The sequence below is a fragment of the Suricata suricatta genome, chromosome 4, assembly GCF_006229205.1.
Source record: "Suricata suricatta isolate VVHF042 chromosome 4, meerkat_22Aug2017_6uvM2_HiC, whole genome shotgun sequence".
NCBI lineage: Eukaryota > Metazoa > Chordata > Mammalia > Carnivora > Herpestidae > Suricata > Suricata suricatta.
Genome location: NC_043703.1, coordinates 52,600,055 through 52,610,645, shown reverse-complemented (window position 1 = coordinate 52,610,645; position 10,591 = coordinate 52,600,055). Strand labels below are relative to the sequence as shown.

Here is a 10,591-nt window from a genome sequence, read left to right as displayed (position 1 = left end):
CTTCCAGATGTGGAAGCAGAGTCCACAATAATTACTCAGAGAGCTGAGAGCAGTTAACCTCTGCATCTAGTATGACTTAACAGTCGAAACCGTGTTATGAATAAATTGGTATAAATACAAACTAACTTAAAATAAAATCTCTTGTGTGTTCTTATTAGAACTTCCAGACCTTTTGTCTTATCTAGGTGCTGAGGAGAACTGCTTTCAACTGTGTTTTCATGAGATGAGACAATGAAATGTATACAGTTGTGGAATGTGGTATGCCTTTAAACTCAAAAGCTAATCAGTTTGTGGGTTATCTATATGCTGTATATATCATTTTGTCTCAAAAATTAAGATAAGGGAAAAAACAGTACACCTGAAGATAGTAAACTTCATGTTTTTAATAAAAGAAGAAAGAGAAGTTGAAACTAATGGGGAATACAGCTTGTGTTTTGAATCTTCAGTGAATTGTTTTCCTGCTGTCCCTTTAACATGCTACTGGGGAAGTTAGCAATAATGTCTTAGAAAGAGTTAGGAAATGGATAGCCACTCTTTCACTAAATTAGCTGGAGAAGAAGAAAGGCACTTGAGAATACATAGTGGAGAGCTCCCTTCCTAATGCAGAGGGGATGGGAGTGTGGTCCACTTGGTGCCCTCCATATTCAAGGCTGAAATTGGAAACAATGGCGCTTTAATTTGCTGCTCAGTTAATGGGCCTGCTGATTTATTCTCATTTTTTAGACATCTAATATGTCCTTAAAACCCTCTCAAGGGTTTTATACTTTTAGCCTGAGGTCTCTGTGCTTCATTTTTCCTTTTGTTCTTCACTCTCATTGCCTCTCCCTGCTTCATCTTCTGAGAGGTTCAGAATAATGCATGGTGTGCACTGGATAATTGGGATGAAGCTTGTGACATGTCTTGATGATGTTAAGCCACTCAGAATCCTAGGAAATAGTCCCGGCTTGCATTAGCAGTAGATTAATTCAGGTGAACTTTAGAGTCTTAATTTTTAGAAATTTACATTTTTACCAGTGATGATTGAAAAACATTGGCATTCTCTCTGCCCACATTACTGATTACAATTGCAAATACTTGCAAAAAGTGCTAGAATGACTTCTCACTGCTCCATAAGGAGCAGAGTGTTATTTTACTCATTTAATGGCTATTAAATATTTAAAAAAACAATTTTCCAAAAATATATCCGAACCCATCTGTAACATGTGCATAAATCACAATGGGAAATGTATTCTGATATGCATGCCTAATAATACTTGTTTAGGGAGGTTTATATGTTTAAGAGAATTTGCCAAGAGGAACGGTTACATTTGGGGGAGGTTACTCATTTGAGACTTCCTTATGAGAGTGGTAAAAATAGGGGCGCTTTCCATTGAAGTCAAGAGAGTGATTACTCAGGTAGTTAGCAACTTTTTGCTCTGGGATTTCCTGAATGTGAGTAGATGTGAGACCAGGCCTTATGATCTGAATCAAGCGTTGGAAAACCATGGTGAGCTAGTTATTTGGAATGTGGGATCAAAGAAACCCAATAGCTCTTGAATTTGCCTCATTAAAAATGAGTAGAGGAATCCGTTCTGAGTGGAGATTCAGGGAAGAGCAAGAACATACTACAGGGAGGCGTGGTGGGAGAGGAGGGTTGGCCCTACTTTGTGGAGCAGAGGCTGCAGCAGACAGGGCTAAGCCAAGGGAGCAGGGCACGGCTGGGAAGGAGGAGAGTTGGGGAAGAAAGGAGTCAGCTGGCAGACTTTTATATCTGGGGTTGGAATTTAATTTCTAAAGAGACATTTGGAACACTTGGCAACAAGTGACGTCATCAAAATGACATTTGGGGAAGATGATTTTTGTTGTGGGTTGTAAAATAACTTAGAAGAGGAGTAAGAAGTCTCGTGCATGATGAGAAGGACCGCAGCTGAGGAAGGAAAAAGAAGGGACCGGACTTATTGGCACCATCCATAGAGAAGACCGAAGAGAAAGAGAAGTTACAGATAACCTTCAGTCAAGGCTAGGTTGCTGCCTAGAAGAATTCCTTCCATCCCTGTAGGTCCAAAAGGGAAATAAAATGGGGAGGGGAATGTTGGGTTATCCAGAAGAAATGTCCAAATGCCTTCTGGAATGTGTCAGTTCTCTTCTGAGCCTGCAAGTCATGGAACAGTGGAAATGAAATGGATTACAAAAGATAGGAATTCGTTAAGTTGATCAGTTCTCATTTGGATGTACTCTGACCCTTCCCCTCATTCTACCAGCTCTCAGCTCCCAGGAGATCCTACAGGCAGCAGTAAATAAAGAGTGTGATGAGGGTTAGTGGTCAGAGAAGGGAATGAACACAGGCCTGCAGATCTTTGTGCATGCACAGTAATTGGACGTGGCTGTGTAGATAAGCATTCCATGTCACAGAGAAGAGAGGGGAAGAGCAGAGGCTTGGAAGCAAATGTTGCGAGCAGCTTTGTGGGAAGGCCAAGGGAGAAGAGAAGCCAGAGAAGGACTGGTCTGGGTGGCAGGAAAGCCGTGAAACTCATCTAAACTTGAAATAGATATTTGCTTCATTAGAGCTGGCATTATGAGTCAGGCTCTTAGGTCATAAATTAAGGGGCAGTTTCATTCCCCAAGAGAGAGAGGCCACAGAGAATTTACAATAAAAATATATAACAAGGCAAGCCTCCAAACTGGCATAGATGAGCAGATGTTCAACTGCCAGAGAGATTTTCATGAACCCCTACTCTTTTACAAATACAGTTCACCTTTATTCTTCTTAGACTGAACCTTGAAAAATCTTTAAATGGGTATCAGGAAATTTTCAAGAAATTCCTGCACTACACAGGAGTGGAGCTATTTAAAAATATGGGTGAAGGTGGTCAAAAGGTACAAATTTCCATTTATAAAATAAAGAAATCCTGGCAGGTAAGGTATAGAATGGGGACTATAGTTAACAATACTGTATTGTATATTTGAAAGCTGCTGAGCAAGGAGATCTTAAAAGTTCCTTTTGCAAGAAAAAAATTTCATAATTAATGGCTTATTATGGTGATCATTTCACAATATATACACATATTGAATGATTATGCTGTTTACTTGAAACTAATATGTCAATTATATCTCAATTTAAAAAATATTAAAAGAGAATACATTAGCTTATCCGTTGTAATTAAGATCAACCAACACTTAACCCACTGGGATGGCTAATCATGCTGTATACTTTGTTAGTTCTAAACTGGAAATCCTTTTGAATCTTCTATTAGTCGGGCTTTTCCAGAGAAACAGAATCAGTAGATATGCGTGCCTATGTGTGTTTGTATATACAATATGTGTGAAGAGATTAAGGAATTGACTCATGTACTCGTAGGAACTGGTAAGTCTGAAACTCATAGGACAAAATAACAGGCAGGAGTTGATGTTGTAGACTTGAGTCTGGAGACTATAGGGCAAATTGACAGGCTGGAAACTTAGTCAGAATTTCTATTTAGTCTTCAGGTAGAATCCCTCCTGGAACCTTAGTTTGTGCTCCTAAAGCCTTCACCTGATTAGATGAGGCCCACTCATATTATGCAGGGTGATCTCCTTTCCCTAAAGTCGACTGATGGTAATACTAATCCCATCTACAAAATGCCTTGTATAGCAACATCTATACTTGTGTTGGACCACAGAACGGGGCACTATAGCCTACCAAGTTGATGCATAAAATTTTACCATGACAAATTTCCTCATTTTTACTATAGTGAAGGAGCAGAGTCAGCTCTATTTTGCCCCACTTCTTCAATTTGAAATCTTTACACTGGAGAACGATTCCCTTAGTTATTCTATGGTGGCAGATTTAGTGGTACATCTGTCGACCTATTTTAAAAATGTTGCTTGAAAAGCTGGGCAATACTTGAGCACCTTTATTCTGTCCTACGTGAAGTCGGACAGTCCTGTCTCCTCTACCTGGTGAGTGGGGCAGGCGTATGTTACAGGTTACTCACTTCTCAAGCTCTGCAATGAAACAGCTCTGCCGACTGCGTGACAATCACATGGGACTTGGGGAGTTAATATTTCCTTGGAAGAATTTTAATGTTAGAATTTACTGTCTTTTGCACATATAAATTTAAAGCCTTAATGTTATGCTCTTCTGGTTATTTGCATTTAATATGCATGCAAATTCACAATGTATACTATATGCCAAGGATATAATTTATAAATCGGTACTTTCCCTGGTTGTTAGCAATTTTGGCCGCTTTAAAAATTAATACTTTGAAGAAATATATGTTTTCAAATGTGTATGTAGTATCTTTAGTTTCCAGGGAAAAATATGTAGTGCATCCTCTACCGAAAAGGTAGATCTCTGCTATGAAGTTCTCTGTGTTTAAAGAAATTACACATAATGCTAAAGGTTAGAATATTTTTATTTATTTATCTTTCCCATGAATGGCTTGGATTAGGTGTTGCAGATGTTTGTTTCCATTAACCATGCTGAAAAACTTGTGTTTGTGAAGCCTGATTGCAGCCTGCGGCCTTCTGGCACAATGGGGGGCGGGGTCGTTTGAGCTGATAAAAACCCCTGACACACAGAGTAGCATACTGTACCTACAAGTGGAAGATCAGTTCTGCGCTTCGTAACTGAGTGGGAGAGTCCCAGCGAGAGACTCTAGCCTCCCTGGCTGCCGGTTAGGCTTGTTTCCTTGGCAACCTGAACACAGCCATCAGTCCTTTCCTCAGGCAGGGCACTCCAGTCATCCTCGACTCTGCAGTGACCTTTTCCTCTCCCCTTCCCATCTGTCGCTGGGCTCTGCTGGGCAGCTCCCAGGCAGCTGCAGATTTTCTCTGCCGTGCACATCCTGACCGGCTTCTGTTCTTTCCTCTTCGGGCGATTGAAGCCTCATCCCTGGCCCTCTGGCTTATCAGCTCCTTACTTCCCTCTTCTACCCATCTCAAAGAAGGCTTCACAAGCCTTCCTTCCCACGATTGAAGAAAGTTGTCATTCAGTTTAGACCTCTTGGTGGCTCAGCATTCCTTGCAGGGAGCAGACATCCATCCTCAACTTCAGCAGCCTGCTTCCAGGTACTATTTAAAACAATTTTGTCAACACTTCTTTCTCTGAGCTTCACATCTTCGTGGACTGTTAGCACCCTCCTCCTATACGTTACCAACCCTGCAGGCCACCTGACCGGAGTTACCGTTGTGACTCTGAAAATCAGCCCTCCTTAAGTGATAATGAGCAGAGTCTGGCTGACAAGCGTGGTTGGGACCACACCGCCTGCACCATAAGTATTATCACTAACCTCTGTGTCAGCGTCCTACCAGTAGGTGCACAGAATGGACTAGATTCATCTGGCTGTGGGCATGGACTCAACACCCGAGTCAGGGCCTCTGTGTGTTATTGAGCAGGTTGGCAAAAGACAGGAGTTGGGACGAGAATGAACCTTGGCTCTGCTCACCGACATGTGCATCCTTGGACGCAGCTGGATCTGCCAGGTGAAGGGGTGACTCCCGCCCCCAGCCCCCCGGCACAGGCCCCTCCAGCTGTACAGAGACACAGAGCAGAAGGGGCACCGTCTCCTCACCTGTATGGGGGCTGCAAGGGCACCATTTACTGAGTTGGGGTTGGGCGCCCTATAAGCTCGTAGAGGCCTTGACTTTCGGTATATATGGGAAAATCAAGAAGAAACAAAGTGGAGTTTTCTATTAAGAGGGGAAAATATTAAAAGGAAGACCAGATCTATTCCTTCTCCTTTATAAACCATAAATAGGGGGATCTTGCTTTTGCTTTTGAATTCTGTGACTGTTTGAGAAGTCGGATATAAGCGCCAAGTAAAGATAATTTTGTGATGACATCCATACCAGATATTCTACAGCGCCTTCTCTTCCTCCTCCTCCCTTGCTCCTCCTATCTCCTCTCCATTTCTCCCTCCCTCTTCCTCTCTCCCATCCCCTCCCCATCTCCTCTTCCTTTTTTTTTTTGATAATGAGCATAGCAGCTAATAATTGTGTAAAACATCCTGGGTGGCTCAGAGAGGTATCTTTACCGACTGCATTGTATCATGGGTGACTCACCACAGGCTCCCGTGTGCTGTGGGCAGAGTGGCCTTCTAACTGTCATAGAATGTTTAGAGACATGGAAGCTATGTGCTTGATTTACCTCCAGCGCAGGAGCCCTGAGTGTAAGAACTTGAGCCTGGCTCACTTTTGAAGTTCAGACGTGTACTGATCTCTCAGAAGAGGCCCGGTGGAGGGAAGTGACGGGTCTCTGAGAGAAAGCCCTGGGTGGAGAAATCTGCCAAGTGGAGTAGACTGAGCGACAGGGTCTGCATGTTTGAGGAGGCACGGGTTCCAGGTACGTTCTCTGACCTAGCTAGCTTCCCCTCAGCTCACCTTACCAAGACCAGGCCCCTCCTCACTCCCACACACACACACACACACACACACACACACACGCACACACACACACACACAAACGGATTTGTTATGGCATCAATGAAGGCCGTGGCACAAAGTGGGGGTTGGCAAACTCTAGCCCTTGGGACAAATCCAACCTGTGGCCTGCTTTATAAGGACAAAGGGCTAAGAATTGTTTGCAAATTTTTTAAGTGCTGTAAAGAAAACAAAAGAGAAGGTGCTACAGGGACAATATTTAGGCCTTTGAAGGCTAAAGTATTTATCATCTGGCCCTTTACAGGTAAAGGTTGCTGACCCCTTCAGGGAACTGATTGGCAAGATGGCTCTTTTTTCGGTGGCTCTTTTGTGACATACCAAGGCCCAAGAGTGGAAATGGTTTCCCCAATGGCTGGGGCTTGAGGCTGGTTTTCTAGAGGAAGTTATTTGTCCAGACAATGTTGTCCATAGTGTGAGTTGGGACTTGTGGATGGCAAAGTGACAGGTCAGTGGAGCAGAGGAAAAGCACAGGAGAAGAGGAGGACTGTCAAATGGCAGGCCTAGGTCTGTCCATGCGGTAGACCCGTGCTCCCACCATGGCCAGCGCATCCCAGAGGGGGTAACTGAGGAGAGGAACGCTGGGTGGAGTGCAGAGAATTGAAACTTAGGCTCTTGCCTTAAATCAACGTATTTATAGTTCCATCAGTGAGGAGGCCCCTGGGGGTCTTTGGTTTATATTTAAGTTCTGTAGTTCACAAGGTATTTCTCATTTTGTAATTATGAGAACCCTCTGAAGCAGACAAGAAGGGTGTCGCTTTTGACCTCAGTTTGTAGAGAAGAAGGCACTGGTGCTTGGTCAGGGATGTGTCCTGTGCAAGGTCGTGTCGTTATTTTATGATGGCACTGGAAATCAAACCCAGATATCCTGGTTCTAAAACCCGGGCACCATTCTCTGAGTCAGTGAATTATCACTGTGAGGTGTCTCTCTGCACCCCACTCCCCTAATACAAAAGCCTTCTCTCCCAATATTAAGTCTGTTTGTAAGTTCATTAACATATCAAACAATAGAAATGACTGGAATCCCTCTAGGACTGGAATCATTCTATGTGCCTCAGCTTTGCCGTCTTCTCTCTGGGAAAGGTGAACGTGGAAGAAGCTCTTAGCAGGGTGTCCGAAGTAGTCTGCACCACTCTGAGTTGTTTATGTATGTCTGGGAACTCTGGGTTGAAACAGACTGCTTGGGCATTCTGGCTTGACCTTCACAACGAACCTATGAAAGCAACAGTTGTGAGAATTAATTAATGACACGGTGACAACCTTAACCAAAATCGGAGCTGTTTTTACTGGTTTATGATCGATGTTAGAGTAAGACATTAGGGAATAGATACACTGAAGGACTTATTCTGTGTATGTATGATTTAGATATCAAAAGCCATCATTCCTACATGATAGGACCGGAGAGAATTTCATACACTTAGCCACCACCACCTACTTTGATATTTGGTCATGATGAAGTGTGCAGGCGAGCCAGCTGCGGTCTGCCAGGCGGCCGCTCTCCACCTCAGGCTGAGCCCGAGCGATGGATGGAGTCCTGGGGCCAGAGTCACTGATCCTGGCAGCCCCCAGCCCCGGGGAATCCATCACAGACCAGCTGCCTCAGGAGTCTAACCGCTTCCGTATTCACCTAAGGAGTGCACTGAGTATTCTCCTGCAGAATGATGCGCAGGGACTCTGGGATAATGCTGCCTTTACACTGCTCATAAAATATGTTAAAAAATAAAGCCTTTAAAAGTCATGCTGGTGAAGAGTGAGGACAGGAAAATGAGCGTAACAATTCACACAGCACGCTTTTCTTTGGAGCAGGGAGTCCTGTCAGCTTCTCAAAGTGGGTATTTCATCTCTTACAGTATCCTCAAGAAGGCCGGGTCAGCCATGGGTTACCGGCTCAGGAGCTGACATGGATCTTTGTCTTGCTAGCTTCTTTACTTTTTTATCCCTTCAGCCTAATTGTCATTTCTTAGAGAGCCTTCCTCCCGCCCAGTCTGGGATTTCCTTTCCCCTCAGCTCTGCCTCCTGTGTTCTCTGTCTCATCATCCTATTTTATTTCCTTCACAACACTTATCACTGCTTGAAATTATTTTATTTATTGGCCTGTTTCATGTCCCTGTCTCTTACCCCTGGGACATAAGCTCCATAAGCAGAAGCCAGCCATGACTCCCTGGTTCGCTGTTGTTTTCTGTAGCACATAGCACAGCGCCTGGCCTATGGGAGGTGCTCCATAAATTCATTTAGTGAATCAACAAATGAATTAGTGGGTAAATATGTGCCATTCTGTTGCTTAATCGTTCAGGATAGTGCCCAGAAACTGGGTAGTGGTCTTTTCCTGATAGAAGAAACCCAATTATATTAGTTTCTGACATATGCAGATTTATTATCATAAAGTTCTGAAAGTCAGAGGTCCAACACAAGGGGGACTGGGCTAAAGTCAAGGTCAGCATGTTGAACCCAGATTTTAGTATCGCCCCCAAAACCAGAGACCGCGAGGGAGGCCGAATCGTGCATGCAAAAGCAAAGGGCTTTATTACGAATTTAGGCCCGACCAGCCTAAATTCGGGCTCACAGACTTCAACAACACACTCGATCCACGGGGAGCGAGCCCCGAACATGGCGGGGCAGGGCCTTCTATGAGTTTGGGAAGGGGGAGTTACAGGAAATTGTGACACAGGTGCAGGGGTCCAATCATTATAGCATCACATCATTGACAGTAACTTTAACCAATTACAGAGTGGACCCGGGACCCTCACGTAGGGCGTGACCAGTCTTAACCTCCATCTTTAGGCCCGCCCCCAGAAATGTTAATGATGTTAGCTGGCCTTCAAGGTCAGAGGGGACACTTGAATCAGACCTGCATCCTTACAAGCAGGGCCACATTTCTTCCTGGAGGCTCCAGAGAAAAATTTGTTTTCTTGCAGTTTTCAGTTTCTGGAAGTCACGCAGATTCCTTGGTTTGGGCCGCTTTCCATCCTCAAAGCCGTCCATGGGAGCTGAGTCTTTGTCGTGTTACCCTCTCTCTGCTTCTCTACAGATAAGAGTTAAGGACTCACATGACTAAACTGAGCTTACTTGGATAATCTGGGAAAACCTCTGATCTTAGTGTTCCCAACATGAATCACCCCTGAAAGTCCCCTTTGCCATAGAAGGTAACATGTCCGGGTTCCAGGGAACGAACTGCGGACATCTTGCAAAGGGAGGAGGTGTCCTTACTCTGCCTGCCATGTGGATTTACTCACAGAAGAGACGGAGGGATGGTCTCATTTTCTTCAAGAATATATATTGTGAAAGAAAGAGTTCCTGACTCATTTATTCATTCGACAAATATTTGTGGAGCTTGTCACATTTTACCTTGTCCCTTTTGTCTCTGGGGGTAGAGTGGGCCAGGCTAAATTGCTGTTTGGTCAGTTAGGGCACAGAGACCCTGCAGAAGTTCACCTGAACATAGAACCAGGCCTGACAGTCAGGAATTGGGTTGCTAACCAGAATGAGCTAGGTGTGTCCAGAGGGGAGTCAGAGCAGCAGTAGTAGTGGTGACGGTGGTAACAGATAACACTGGTGACAGATAACACTTATCGTGTGCAGGCCTGTTTGGAGTAATTTACTTAATTTATGTAATCTTTATAACAATCCAGTAATAGAGGTACTGTTATTATCCCCATTTTACTGACGATGACGCTAAGGCACAAATAGGTTAAGTAAGTTGTCTAAAGTCACACAACTAATAAGTGATTGAGCCAGGATTCAAAATTCCAGGCCATCTGGCTTCTAGATCCTGCTCCCTGACCACTGTCCTCTCCTGCTTGTCACGGAGCTGATTAAAGATGACTGAAGGAGCCTGTGAGAGGCTGAAGGTGGGTGCTGGCGAGCAGAGCCTCCATTTCTGCTCAGGTGTGCACGCTTGCTTGCTAGTTGGACCTCGTGTTTTCTGCTTTGCGAGCACAGGGAAGACCCCACTGTGTGTCAGGCATGGCCACTTGCAGTGGGGACATGTAAGGATGCTGTCTGTGTTCAGGAGGATGCAGAACCCGGCAGCTGACAGGCATTCCCTGGGAGGGGCTGGTGAGAGAGACAGTAGCTCCTGTGCAACTTGCTAAACAATCTGTTGTGCTTCCGGGTTTCATGAGGTACAGAGACCGGAATGGTGCAGAGGAAAAAGTCAGAAGCCCTGAGTTCCTGTGTCCACTTCATCGGTTACCAG

The 10,591-nt window shown here is 44.5% G+C and overlaps 1 long non-coding RNA gene across 1 annotated transcript; it reads right to left on the bottom strand.

Moving 5' to 3' along the window:
• Positions 1-4,355: 4,355 nt before the first annotated feature.
• On the bottom strand, positions 4,356-6,051 carry LOC115289465. The gene is made up of 3 exons (XR_003907641.1): positions 6,022-6,051; positions 5,532-5,603; positions 4,356-5,031 (listed from the first exon to the last, which is right to left on the bottom strand). It is a non-coding gene; the product is annotated as an uncharacterized LOC115289465 (long non-coding RNA).
• Between the last annotated feature and the right edge of the window lie 4,540 nt (positions 6,052-10,591).